This window comes from Oncorhynchus masou, unplaced genomic scaffold (assembly GCF_036934945.1).
Source record: "Oncorhynchus masou masou isolate Uvic2021 unplaced genomic scaffold, UVic_Omas_1.1 unplaced_scaffold_488, whole genome shotgun sequence".
NCBI classification, from domain to species: domain Eukaryota; kingdom Metazoa; phylum Chordata; class Actinopteri; order Salmoniformes; family Salmonidae; genus Oncorhynchus; species Oncorhynchus masou.
The window spans coordinates 339,807-354,174 of record NW_027011276.1 but is presented as its reverse complement, the minus strand read 5'-3'; positions in this window follow the sequence as shown (position 1 = coordinate 354,174).

The window sequence follows — 14,368 nt, the reverse complement described above, 5'->3', positions numbered from 1 at the left end:
GGTTAGTCAGTGTGGTCGGTTGGTCAGTGTGGTCGGTTGGTCAGTGTGGTTGGTCGGTTGGTCAGTGTGGTTGGTCTGTTGGTCTTTTGGTCAGTGTGTTCAATGTGGTCGGTTCAGTGTGGTCGGTTGGTCAGTAGGTCAGTGTGGCCGGTAGGTCAGTCTGGTTGGTTGGTCAGTGTGGTCGGTTGGTCAGTGTGGTCGGTTGGTCAGTGTGGTCGGTTGGTCAGTGTGGTTGGTCGGTTGGTCAGTGTGGTTGGTCGGTTGGTCGTTTGGTCAGTGTGTTCAATGTGGTCGGTTCAGTGTGGTCGGTTGGTCAGTAGGTCAGTGTGGCCGGTAGGTCAGTGTGGCCGGTTGGTCAGTCTGGTTGGTTGGTCAGTGTGGTCGGTTGGTCAGTGTGGTCGGTTGGTCAGTTTGGTTGGTTGGTCAGTGTGGTTGGTCGGTTGGTCAGTTGGTCAGTCATTTAGTCAGTGTGTTCAATGTGGTCGGTTAGTCAGTGTGGTCGGTTGGTCAGTTGGTCAGTGTGGTCAGTTGGTCGGTTGGTCAGTGTGATCGGTTGGTTGGTCAGTTGGTCAGTTTTTTGGTTGGTCAGTGTGTTCAGTGTGGTCGATTGGTTTGTCAGTGTGGTCGGTTGGTCAGTTGGTCGGTTGGTCAGTGTGGTCGGTTGGTTGGTCAGTGTGGTCAAATATCACTATGTAAACACCAACTTACAGTATTTCAGAAGAAATAGTGAATCGTGCCAGACACCTTCCCTTGTATCATCATCATGTTTGGGGTGGCAGTGTAGCCTAGAGGTTAGAGCATTGGGCTAGTAACGGAAAGGTTGCAAGTTCAAATCCCTGAGCTGACAAGGTACAAAATCTGTTATTCTGCCCCTGAACAGGCAGTTAACCCAGTGTTCCTAGGCCGTCATTGAAAATAAGAATTTGTTCTTAACTGACTTGCCTGGTTAAATAAAGGTAAAAAAAAACCATTAAGATGACATAGAATCTGCTCTTGTAACCCAGATGGGTGTTTGGTGTCATATTTAATGCCATTCTGATCGCCATATTTCTATGTTGAGAAAACACTTATTTTCTTATTATTTATTTAATAGGAGGTCCCCCAGCATTCTGATTCCATGACCCAACACCTTAGAGATGGAACCTGATCTGAGGACAGCCTCTTAACTGGGCCACAGTTTCCTCTAAATGTAGAACCTGATCTCTACAGGGAGGACAGCCTCTAACTGGGCCACAGTTTCCTCTAGAGTCTTCCCTGGTCAGGTCACATAGTTGTTATCGTACTCACCATAGCAGGAAGTGAAAATAAACAACTCTAACCTATTTAACCTTTAGTTAACCAGGAAGACCCATTGAGGTCAGAAGACATGTTGCCAAAAAGGGTTGACCTCTCGGCCAAAAAGGGCTGACCTCCCGGCCAAAAAGAGCAGACCTCTCGGCCAAAAAGAGCAGACCTCTCGGCCAAAAAGAGCAGACCTCTCGGCCAAAAAGAGCAGACCTCTCGGCCAAAAAGAGCAGACCTCTCGGCCAAAAAGAGCAGACCTCTCGGCCAAAAAGAGCAGACCTCTCGGCCAAAAAGAGCAGACCTCTCGGCCAGAAAGAGCTGACCTCTCGGCCAAAAATGTCAGACCTCTCGGCCAAATAGAGCTGACCTCTCGGCCAAATAGAGCTGACCTCTCGGCCAAATAGAGCTGACCTCTCGGCCAAAAAGGTCAGACCTCTCGGCCAGAAAGGGCAGCTTTAACTAGGGCACATATTTGATTTCACATGATGTCATGGTGATCACACTTACAGGAAGTGTGGTCCTGTGTGGCTCAGTCGGTAGAGCATGGCGCTTGCAACGCCAAGCGTCGTGGGTTCGATTCCCGCTGGGGCCACCCATATGTAAAAAGTAGTGGCCCCAGCCGACTTGTAAGTCGCTTTGGACAAAAGCGTCTGCTAAATGGGATATATATAAGTGAAAATATACATGCCCCGCCCACAGAAACCTGCCCGCTATCCATCCACTGCTGTTTGGCAGACACAGGCTGACATTAGCCACAGTTGGACAAGAAGAGGCAAAACAGACAGACGATAGCTACGTTGCGCACAGTCTATTTTCGCAAACAAGAATAATTAATAGTCTTGTCAACAAATGAGAACAGATCTCTGCTGGTTCCCCCTTTCATCCAAAACAATAACAACCACAGGAGTCAAATAAATAGCTCTCTCTCTCTGTTATCTCTCTCTCTCTCAGTTATCTCTTATCTCTCTCTCTCAGGTAGCTCTGTTATCTCTCTCTCTCAGTTATCTCTCTCTCAGTTATCTCTGCTCTCTCTCTCAGTTATCTCAGTTATCTCTCTCTCTCGACAAGTATAAGTATACACAGAGTTAATTGACTCTGACACTTGTGTTCATTGCATGCGATCGTTGTGTTTGTTCGTTGTGTGTCGTAACAGGTCTGTGTTGTGATCTTTCAACCCTGTGTTACGTGAGCAGTGTGTGTGTAGGGGGGGGGAGTATGTGTGGTTAAATCTTGGCAACACCAACAAAAGGCAACATGTCATATATATATATATATATATATATATATATATATATATATATATAACACTGAGTGTCCTCCAATGGGATTTAACATGCTACCTTCTGATTCAGAGTCATGGGATTTAACATGCTACCTTCTGATTCAGAGTCATGGGATTTAACATGCTACCTTCTAATTCAGAGTCATGGGATTTAACATGCTACCTTCTGATTCAGAGTCATGGGATTTAACATGCTACCTTCTGATTCAGAGTCATGGGATTTAACATGCTACCTTCTGATTCAGAGTCATGGGATTTAACATGCTACCTTCTGATTCAGAGTCATGGGATTTAACATGCTACCTTCTGATTCAGAGTCATGGGATTTAACATGCTACCTTCTGATTCAGAGTCATGGGATTTAACATGCTACCTTCTGATTCAGAGTCATGGGATTTAACATGCTACCTTCTAATTCAGAGTCATGGGATTTAACATGCTACCTTCTGATTCAGAGTCATGGGATTTAACATGCTACCTTCTGATTCAGAGTCATGGGATTTAACATGCTACCTTCTAATTCAGAGTCATGGGATTTAACATGCTACCTTCTGATTCAGAGTCATGGGATTTAACATGCTACCTTCTGATTCAGAGTCATGGGATTTTACATGCTACCTTCTGATTCAGAGTCATGGGATTTAACATGCTACCTTCTGATTCAGAGTCATGGGATTACATCCATCCACCTGCCCCGTCCTCAATGCCCAGGCAAAACCCAATACTACTTGATGGCCTCCAACTGCTCTTAAATTCTAGTAAAACCAAATCCATGATTTTTAACCGTTCGCTGCCTGCACCCGCACGCCAGACTAGCATCACTACTCTGGACGGTTCTGACTTAGAATATGTGGACTACTAATACCTAGGTGTCTGGTTAGACTGTAAACTCTCCTTCCAGACTCATATCAAACATCTCCGATCCAAAGTTCAATCTAGAATCGGCTTTCTATTTCGCAACAAAGCCTCCTTCACTCACACCGTCAAACTTACCCTAGTTAAACTTTCTATTCTACCGATCCACGACTTCGGCGATGTCGTTTACAAAATAGCCTCCAATACCCTACTCAATAAATTGGATGTAGTCTATATCACAGTGCCATCCGTTTTGTTACCAAATCACCTTATACCACCCACCACTGTGACCTGTATGCTCTAGTCGGCTGGCCCTCGCTACATATTCGTCGCCAGACCCACTGGCTCCAGGTCATCTACAAGTCCATGCTAGGTAAAGCTCCACCTTACCTCAGTTCACTGGTCACGATAACAACACCCACCCGTAGCACACGTTCCAGCAGGTATATCTCAGTGACCATCTCCAAAGCCAACACCTCATTTGGCCGCCTTTCCTTCCAGTTCTCTGCTGCCAGTGACTGGAACGATTTGCAAAAATCGCTGAAGCTGGAACTTACATTTCCCTCACTTTAAACATCAGCTATCTGAGCAGCTAACTGGTCGCTGCAGCTGTACATAGCCCATCTGTAAATAGCCCATCTACCTACCTCATCCCCATATTATTTTTATTTACTTTTCTGCTCTTTTGCACACCAGTATTGCTACTTACACACCATCATCTGCTCATCATCATCTGCTCATCAATCACTCCAGTGTTAATCTGCTAAACTGTAATTACTTCGCTACTATGGCCTATTTATAGCCTTACCTCCTCACGCTATTTGCACACACTGTATATAGACTTTCTTTTTATTCAATTGTGTTATTGACTGTAACGCTTGTTTACTCCATGTGTAACTCTGTGTTCTTGTGTTGTGTCACACTGCTTTGCTTTATCTTGGCCAGGTCACAGTTGTAAATGAAAACGTGTTCTCCACTAGCTTACCTGGTTAAATAAAGGTGAAATAAAAATAAATTAAAAGTACTCACTGTTGCCAGTTTAAAGCATTTCCCCCACGTCCTCAAGACATGGATAAAGGCAAGCTGATGCTACCAGGTTTTACCAGGTAAGTTGACTGAGAACACCTTCTCATTTGCAGCAACGACCTGGGGAATAGTTACAGGGGAGAGGAGGGAGATGAATGAGCCAATTGTAAACTGGGGGATTATTAGGTGACCATGAAGGTTTGAGGGCCAGATTGGGAATTTAGGCAGGACACCGGGGTTAACACCCACTCTTACGATAAGTGCCATGGGATCTTTAATGACCTCAGAGAGTCAGGACACCCGTTTAATGTCCCACCCGAAAGACACCCTTACACAGGGCAATGTCCCCAATCACTGCCCTGGGGTATTGGGATATTTTTTAGACAAGAGGAAAGAGTGCCTCCTACTGGCCCTACAACACCACCTGGTCTCCCATCCAGGGACCAACCAGGACCAAACCTGCTTAGCTTCAGAGGCAAGCCAGCAGTGGGATGCAGGGTGGTATGCTGCTGGCTGTAAGCAGCAAGTAGGCAGGAAGTAGGCAGGAAGTAGGCAGCAAGCAGAGAGCATGCAGAGAGAATGGCCAAAACATGTCAAACTAGGCTCGTTATAGAATCCACACATCTTTGCTTAAGGTCTCTGTGTCCCAGTTATTCAACACAGTTTCAAGATTTTACATCTCCAGCTACAATCTTTGTTTTTCTCAGGATTGTCCCTGATTAACTTTGTCTTTCCTGGAAAGAGTTCTGTTTTGGCTCTGTTCTCTCTCAGATACACGACACGTTTCCACATGTCCTGTTGTTCTGGCACAGGGTGATGGTTTGAGATAGATATGTTGGTTGCCATGGCTATATAAGACATACTAAACAGGGGTTAAATGTGGAAGACACATTTCAGTTGATTACATTCAGTAGGACAACTGACTAGGTCTCCTCCCTTTCCCTTTACACAAAGAGCTCTGTAATATGAGAGAGAGAGAGAGAGCGAGAGAGAGAGCGAGAGAGAGCGAGAGAGAGAGCGAGAGAGAGAGCGAGAGAGAGAGAGAGGAGAGCGCACATATTTTTCTGACTTACATTAAACGCTGGGCTGGGTTGTTAAGGGGCTGAGCTGAGCTGGGTTGTTAACGGGCTGAGCTGGGTTGTTAGGGGCTGAGCTGGGTTTTAAGGGGCTGAGCTGGGTTGTTAAGGGGCTGGGTTGGGTTGTTAAGGGGCTGGGTTATGTTGTTAGGGGGCTGGGCTTGGTTGTTAGGGGGAAGGGTTATGTTGTTAGGGGGCAGGGCTAGGTTATTAGGGGGCTGGGCTGGGTTATTTGTTAGGGGGCTGAGATGGGTTGTTCGGGGGCTGGGCTGGATTGTTAAGGGGCTGGGTTGTTAAGGGGCTGGATTGTTAAGGGGCTGGGTGGTTAAGGGGCTGTGTTGTTAAGGGGCTGTGTTGTTAAGGGGCTGTGTTGTTAAGGGGCTGGGTTGTTAAGGGGCTGGGTGGTTAAGGGGCTGGGTTGTTAAGGGGCTGGGTGGTTTACGGGCTGGATTGTTAAGGGGTTATGTTGTTAGGGGGCTGAGGTGGGTTGTTAGTGGGCTGGGTTGTTAAGGGGCTGGGTTATGTTGTTAGGGGGCTGGGCTTGGTTGTTAGGGGGATGGGTTATGTTGTTAGGGGGCTGGGCTAGGTTGTTCGGGGGCTGGGCTCGGTTATGTTGTTAGGGGGCTGGGTTATGTTGTTAGGGGGCTGAGATGGGTTGTTAGGGGGCTGGGCTGGATTGTTAAGGGGCTGGGTTGTTAAGGGGCTGGATTGTTAAGGGGCTGGATTGTAAAGGGGCTGGGTTGTTAAGGGGCTGGGTTGTTAAGGGGCTGGATTGTTAAGGGGCTGGATTGTTAAGGGGCTGGATTGTTAAGAGGCTGAGTGGTTAAGGGGCTGTGTTGTTAAGGGGCTGTGTTGTTAAGGGGCTGGGTGGTTAAGGGGCTGTGTTGTTAAGGGGCTGGGTTGTTAAGGGGCTGGGTTGTTAGGGGGCTGTGTTGTTAAGTTGCTGGGTTGTTAAGGGGCTGGGTTGTTAAGGGGCTGGGTGGTTAAGGGGCTGGGTGGTTAAGGGGCTGGGTGGTTAAGGGGCTGGATTGTTAATGGGCTGGGTTGTTAATGGGCTGGATTGTTAAGGGGCTGGGTTGTTAAGGGGCTGGGTTGTTAAGGGGCTGGGTTGTTGAGGGGCTGGGTTGTTAAGGGGCTGGGTTGTTAAGGGACACTTTGTTCCATTTGTTGATTTTACTGTTGGTAGATAGATGTTTAAGTCTCTCATAGTCTGTTTTTATGTTTGTGTCTGTGTGTGTGTGTGTGTGTCTCTGTGTGTGTGTGTGTGTGTGTGTGGTTTTTCATGTTAAATAAATGCTTGCATATTTACAGACATAGACGGAGGGAGGGAGGGAGGGAGGGAGGGAGGGAGGGAGGGAGGGAGGGAGGGAGGGAGGGAGGGAGGGAGGGAGGGAGGGAGGGAGGGAGGGAGGGAGGGAGGGAGGGAGGGGCAGTCAGAGAGCTGGCAGCCATTGATGTCAGGTACATGCTGGAATATTTTCACACGGTGGTGAAAGAGGAGTGTCATAGCAAACCCAGGAGGAGAGAGAGACGGGGGCTGTCAGAACGAGAGAGCAGACAAGGACACAAACACCTACCTGGAGGTGACAGCATTCACTCCCCAATATGCCCCAGTAGGCACAACTACGACAACATGACCAACAAAAATGGGTCACAACTCCTGGAGCTCTGTCGCATGCTGTGTCAGTACACAGTCAAAGGGACTCGAATGGTAGGCTTCAAGAGGACTCTAATGGTAGGCTTCAAGGGGACTCTAATGGTAGGCTTCAAGGGGACTCTAATGGTAGGCTTCAAGGGGACTCGAATGGTAGGCTTCAAGGGGACTCTAATGGTAGGCTTCAAGGTGATTCGAATGGTAGGCTTCAAGGTGATTCGAATGGTAGGCTTCAAGGGGACTCTAATGGTAGGCTTCAAGGGGACTCTAATGGTAGGCTTCAAGGAGATTCTAATGGTAGGCTTTAAAGGGACTCTAATGGTAGGCTTCAAGGGACTCTAATGGTAGGCTTCAAGGGGACTCTAATGGTACTGAAGGTACACCTATAGCTATTTTAACTAATGTAACTTCAGTAGACCTTGTAGTACGTTATCACTGACTTCAACCTAGTAGGCTTCAGGGACTCAAGTAGCTCAGGACTCAATGGAGCTTCAGAGGCTCAAGTAGCTCACTGACTCAATGGTAGGCTTCAAGGCGACTCAATGGTAGGCTTCAAGGTGACTCAATGGAGGCTTCAGGTGCTCACAGTCAGCCCACTGACCTCAACCCAGAGTCTCTCAGAGCGCTTCACAGTCAGACTCCACTGGTAGGCCTCAACGCAGAGTCTCTCAGAGCGCTCACAGTCAGCCCACTGGTAGGCCTCAGAGGCCCAGAGTCTAACTACAGAGTACGCTCACAGTCAGCCCACTGACCTCAACCCAGAGTCTCTCAGAGCGCTCACAGTCAGCCCACTGACCTCAACCCAGAGTCTCTCAGAGCGCTCACAGTCAGCCCACTGACCTCAACCCAGAGTCTCTCAGAGCGCTCACAGTCAGCCCACTGACCTCAACCCAGAGTCTCTCAGAGCGCTCACAGTCAGCCCACTGACCTCAACCCAGAGTCTCTCAGAGCGCTCACAGTCAACTCACTACCACCGCTATTGGATCACAGCAAAATCACAGTGTACCTGAACAGAGCAATACTCAATCATGAGGCATCAAAGCCCAACATACTGTACGCTCCTTTGAAATGCTATAGATGGAAGGAAAGTAGTATAGCAACCTACCAAACAACAATTAGACAACAACAAATGTAACGTTTAGACAACTTCCTGGAGAAAACGTTTCACTGAGATAGCGAAGGAGTAAACTTGACAGTAGAAAGCCTACAGTATATTTGACCTTTCAACTTCCCTATCAAATCTAAACATTTCAAGCAGACATCATGTAATTTAATAATGGATAGAATCTAACCACTTCTGGGAAAATTGTAAAACACTAAACAAACAACAACACGAAGGATTGTGAGAGAGAGAAAGAGAGTGTAATGTTTGCTGCTTTTACTGTTTATTATCTACTTCACTTGTTTTTGGAAATGTAAACATATGATTCCCATGCTAATAAAGCCCCATGCATTGAGAGAGAACAACAAAAAATGTCAGGTTTGTGTGACAATTTGGGAGCATCGCAATATATTCTGCTGGGTCGTCATTGACCGAGCACCTACAAGGATATTGATGTAGCCACCAATCAGAGCAGTTGCTGGCAGCTTCCTGCACTTTGTGGCATATGACACTCCCCCTCCACCTCCCCCTTGGAGTTTATAACGACAGGAGGGAGAACACAATCATTCTAGAGTGTTCTTTCCTGCCTCACAGCTCCAAACCCTCCTCACTTCAACACCTAGACAGACCTACACCTGTTGCTGTTCTGTTATTCTCTTCCTCTGTGACAAGAGGTCTGTCTGGTCACCACTCTGATACAGTCTTTAAATCCTCCTTCATCCGTCCATCCATCTGTCCATCCAGAAAGAGAGAGAGAGAGAGAGAGAGAAAGACAGAAAGAAAGAGAGAGAGACTGACTGGGAAGACTGCCAGGTTTATGTGAATACCCTAAACAGACTGAACTGACAGACAGACTGACAGACCTGCAACACTATTTGGGACAACACGTTATCTGTTATTCATTTAGGTATGTATACGTTTATGATATGTATTCTACTTCCCCTCCATGCTGCTACTGTAGACTACCGTGTGTTTTATCTTATTGCTGAAAGGTCGACGTGGTCCAATCTGTCTGACAAGATGCTGTACGGACAGAGAAACGTGTGAGTGTTTGTGGTGTGTGTTTGTGTGTTTTCCGAGGTTGTGTAGGTTGATTTCATTTGCGTCGTCACAGATGTGTGTGGGTTGTGTGCGTGTGTAATCTACCTGTGTGCTTGTGATGACATTTGCGTTGTTAAAAGGTGTGTGTGTGTGTGGGTGCATTGAGTTCAAGTGTGTGTGTGTAAGTGTTTGTTTGTGTGTGTACTCCTTCCATGTGTTGATAGAGCTGCATGTCTTGGCAGTAGGTTTCCAGGGGTTATGTAACAGTGAATACATATCTCCCAGAATGCCTAAAGAGAATTGCATGCCTCGGTTTACCCAGCACAACCCAATTTAAACCCACAGGTGCCAATCACAGCTGAACTAGGTCAACTTGGTTCGTAATACTTGTATGTAAATGCTGGGGAAACAACTCACTTTTTCATCGAGATAAAAAAGTCAAAGACGACAGTACCTTGTTTTGAGCATATCTCTCTGTCTCCCTCTCTCTCTCTCTCTCTCTCTCTCCTCTCTCTCTCTCTCCCTCTCTCTCCCTCTCTCTCCCTCTCTCTCTCCTCTCTCCCTCTGCCTCTCTCTGCTCTCTGCTCCTCTCCCTCTCTCTCCTCTCCCTCTCCCTCTCCCTCTCTCTCTCTCTCCCCCTCCTCTCTCTCCCTCTCTCCTCCCTCTCTCCCTCTCTCTCCTCTCTCCTCTCCCTCTCTCTCCCCCCTCTCCCTCTCTCCCTCTCTCTTCTCCCTCTCTCTCTCTCTCTCTCTCTCTGCCTCCCTCTGCCTCTCTGCCTCTCTCTGCCGTCTCTCTCTGCCTCTCTCTCTGCCTCTCTCTCTGCCTCGGTCTCTCTGCCTCGGTCTCTCTGTCTTTGTCTCTCTGTCTCTGTCTCTCTGTCTCTGTCTCTCTCTGTCTTTCTGTCTCTCTCTCCCTGTCTCTGTCCCTGTGTCTGTCTCTTTCTGTCTCTCTCTCTGTCTCTGTCTCTCTCTGTCTTTCTGTCTCTGTCTCTCTCTCCTGTCTCTGTCTCTCTCTGTCTCTCTCTCTCTCTCTCTCTCTGTCTCTGTCTCTCTGTCTCTCTGTCTGCATGGGAAACATGTGTTTACGTTGCCAAAGGGAATAGACACTAAACACAAGGGAAATAAACAACAGAAACTTTAGTAAACACTGATAAAAGTTGTTAAATTATGTCTACGTTGTAACAATGGAAGATCAATAAACAGATCAATATAGTTTGTATTCACAATGTTGTTTGTGCTCCTCTGGTTGCCTTTTCTCAAAGCAATGGGGCCACACATCTTCCTGGTGTAATGACACTGTTTTACCCAACAATGTCATCTGAGGGAAATACTCTAATATAGTCATAAATATGGCAGGAGGTTAGGAAACGTATCGGGTTCCTTCCCACAAGCTTCCCAAAAATCCGTCTATCCATCCATCCAGAAAGAGAGAGAGAGGGGAGAGAGAGAGAGAGAGAGAGAGGAGAGGAGAGAGGAGAGAGAAAGACAGAAAGAGAGAGAGACTGACTGGTAGAGACTCCAACGTTTTGGGTTCCTTCCACAAGCTTCCCAAAATCCGTCTATCTATCCATCCATCCAGAGAGAGAGAGAGAGAGAGAGAGAGAGAGAGAGAGAGAGAGAGAGAGAGAGAGAGAGAGACTGACTGGTAGAGACTCCAAACGTTTCGGGTTCCTTCCACAAGCTTCCCAAAATCCGTCTATCCATCCATCCATCCAGAAAGAGAGAGAGAGAGAGAGAGGGAAAGACAGAAAGAGAGAGAGACTGACTGGTAGAGACTCCAAACGTTTCGGGTTCCTTCCACAAGCTTCCCAAAATAAGTGTAACTGAGTCAGGTTTGTCGGCCTCCTTGCTCGCACACACTTTTCCAGTTCTGCCCACAAATTTTCTATGGGATTGAGGTCAGGGCTTTGTGATGGCTACTCCAATACCTTGACTTTGTTATTCTTAGGTCATTTTTGCACAAATTTGGAAGTATGCTTGGGGTCATTGTCCATTTGGAAGACCCATTTGCAACCAAGCTTTAACTTCCCGACTAATGTCTTGAGATTTTGCCTTCCTTCAATATCTCCACTTAATTTTCCTTCCTCATAATTTCCTTCCTTTTGTGAAGTGCACCAGTCCCTCCTGCAGCAAAGCACCCAACATGATGCTGCCACACCCGTGCTCCACGGTTGGGATGGTGTTCTTCGGCTTGCAAGCCTCCCACCTTTTCCTTCAAACATAACGATGGTCATTATGGCAAAACAGTTATTTTTGTTCCATCAGACCAGAGGACATTTCTCCAAAAAGTATGATCTTTGTCCCCATCTGCAGTTGCAAACCGTAGTCTGGCTTTTTATGGCGGTTTTGGAGCAGTGGCTTCTTCCTTGCTGAGATGCCATTCAGGTTATGTCGATATAGGACTGATTTTACTGCGGATATAGATACTTTTGTACTTGTTTCCTCCAGCATTTTCCAAAGGTCATTTGCTGTTGTTCTGGGACTGATTTGCACTTTTGTACCAAAGCACGTTCATCTCTAGGAGACAGAACGCATCTCCTTCCTGAGCGGTATGACGGCTACATGGGCCAATGGTGTTTATACTTGCGTACTATTGTTTGTACAGATGAACGTGGTACCTTCAGGTGTTTGGAAATTTCTCCCAAGTCTACATTTTGTGTCTGAGGTCTTGGCTGATTCCTTTTGATTTTCCCATGATGTCAAGCAAAGAGGCACTGAGTTTGAAGGTAGACCTTGAAATACATCCACAGGTACACCTGGTATACCTCCAATTGACTTAAATTATGTCAATTAGGACAGACAGTAGGGTGTAGGACAGACAGTAGGGTGTAGGACAGACATTAAGGTGTAGAACAGACAGTATGGTGTAGGACAGACAGTAGGGTGTAGGACAGACAGTATGGTGTAGAAAAGACAGTATGGACAGTATGGTGTAGAACAGACAGTATGGTGTAGGACAGACAGTATGGTGTAGGACAGACAGTAGAGTGTAAGACAGACAGTATGGTGTAGGACAGACAGTATGGTATAGGACAGACAGTATGGTGTAGAACAGACAATATGCTGTAGGACAGACAGTATGGTGTAGGACAGACAATATGGTGTAGGACAGACAGCATGGTGTAGGACAGACAGTATGGTATAGGACATACAGTATGGTGTAGGACAGACAGTAGGGTGTAGGACAGACAGAAGGGTGTAGGGCAGACAGTAGGGTGTAGGACAGACAGTAGGGTGTAGGACAGACAGTATTGTGTGGAACAGACAGTATGGTGTAGAACAGACTGTATGGTGTAGGACAGACAGTAGGGTGTAGGACAGACAGTATGGTGTAGGACAGACAGTATGGACAGTATGGTGTAGAACAGACAGTATGGTGTAGGACAGACAGTGGTGTAGGACAGACAGTAGAGTGTAAGACAGACAGTATGGTGTAGAACAGACAGTATGGTGTAGGACAGACAGTATGGTGTAGGACAGACAGTATGGACAGTATGGTGTAGGACAGACAGTAGGGTGTAGGACAGACAGTATGGTGTAGAACAGACAGTATGGTGTAGGACAGACAGTATGGTGTAGGACAGACAGTACATTTACATTTACATTTAAGTCATTTAGCAGACGCTCTTATCCAGAGCGACTTACAAATTGGTGAATTCACCTTCTGACATCCAGTGGAACAGCCACTTTACATTAGTGCATCTAAATCATTTAAGGGGGGGGGGGGTGAGAAGGATTACTTTATCCTATCCTAGGTATTCCTTGAAGAGGTGGGGTTTCAGGTGTCTCCGGAAGGTGGTGATTGACTCCGCTGTCCTGGCGTCGTGAGGGAGTTTGTCCCACCATTGGGGGGCCAGAGCAGCGAACAGTTTTGACTGGGCTGAGCGGGAACTGTACTTCCTCAGTGTTAGGGAGGCGAGCAGGCCAGAGGTGGATGAACGCAGTGCCCTTGTTTGGGTGTAGGGCCTGATCAGAGCCTGGAGGTACTGCTGTGCCGTTCCCCTCACAGCTCCGTAGGCAAGCACCATGGTCTTGTAGCGGATGTGAGCTTCAACTGGAAGCCAGTGGAGAGAGCGGAGGAGCGGGGTGACGTGAGAGAACTTGGGAAGGTTGAACACCAGACAGGCTGCGGCGTTCTGGATGAGTTGTAGGGGTTTAATGGCACAGGCAGGAGCCCAGCCAACAGCGAGCAGTAATCCAGACGGGAGATGACAAGTGCCTGGATTAGGACCTGCGCCGCTTCCTGTGTGAGGGCAGGGTCGTACTCTTCGGATGTTGTAGAGCATGAATCTACAGGAACGGGCCACCGCCATGATGTTGGTTGAGAACGACAGGGTGTTGTCCAGGATCACGCCAAGGTTCTTAGCGCTCTGGGAGGAGGACACAATGGAGTTGTCAACCGTGATGGCGAGATCATGGAACGGGCAGTCCTTCCCCGGGAGGAAGAGCAGCTCCGTCTTGCCGAGGTTCAGCTTGAGGTGGTGATCCGTCATCCACACTGATATGTCTGCCAGACATGCAGAGATGCGATTCGCCACCTGGTCATCAGAAGGGGGAAAGGAGAAGATTAATTGTGTGTCGTCTGCATAGCAATGATAGGAGAGACCATGAGGTTATGACAGAGCCAAGTGACTTGGTGTATAGCGAGAATAGGAGAGGGCCTAGAACAGAGCCCTGGGGGACACCAGTGGTGAGAGCGCGTGGCGAGGAGACAGATTCTCGCCACGCCACCTGGTAGGAGCGACCTGTCAGGTAGGACGCAATCCAAGCGTGGGCCGCGCCGGAGATGCCCAACTCGGAGAGGGTGGAGAGGAGGATCTGATGGTTCACAGTATCGAAGGCAGCCGATAGGTCTAGAAGGATGAGAGCAGAGGGAGAGAGAGTTAGCTTTAGCAGTGCGGAGCGCCTCCGTGATACAGAGAAGAGCAGTCTCAGTTGAATGACTAGTCTTGAAACCTGACTGATTTGGATCAAGAAGGTCATTCTGAGAGATAGCGGGAGAGCTGGCCAAGGACGGCACATTCAAGAGTTTTGGAGAGAAAAGAAAGA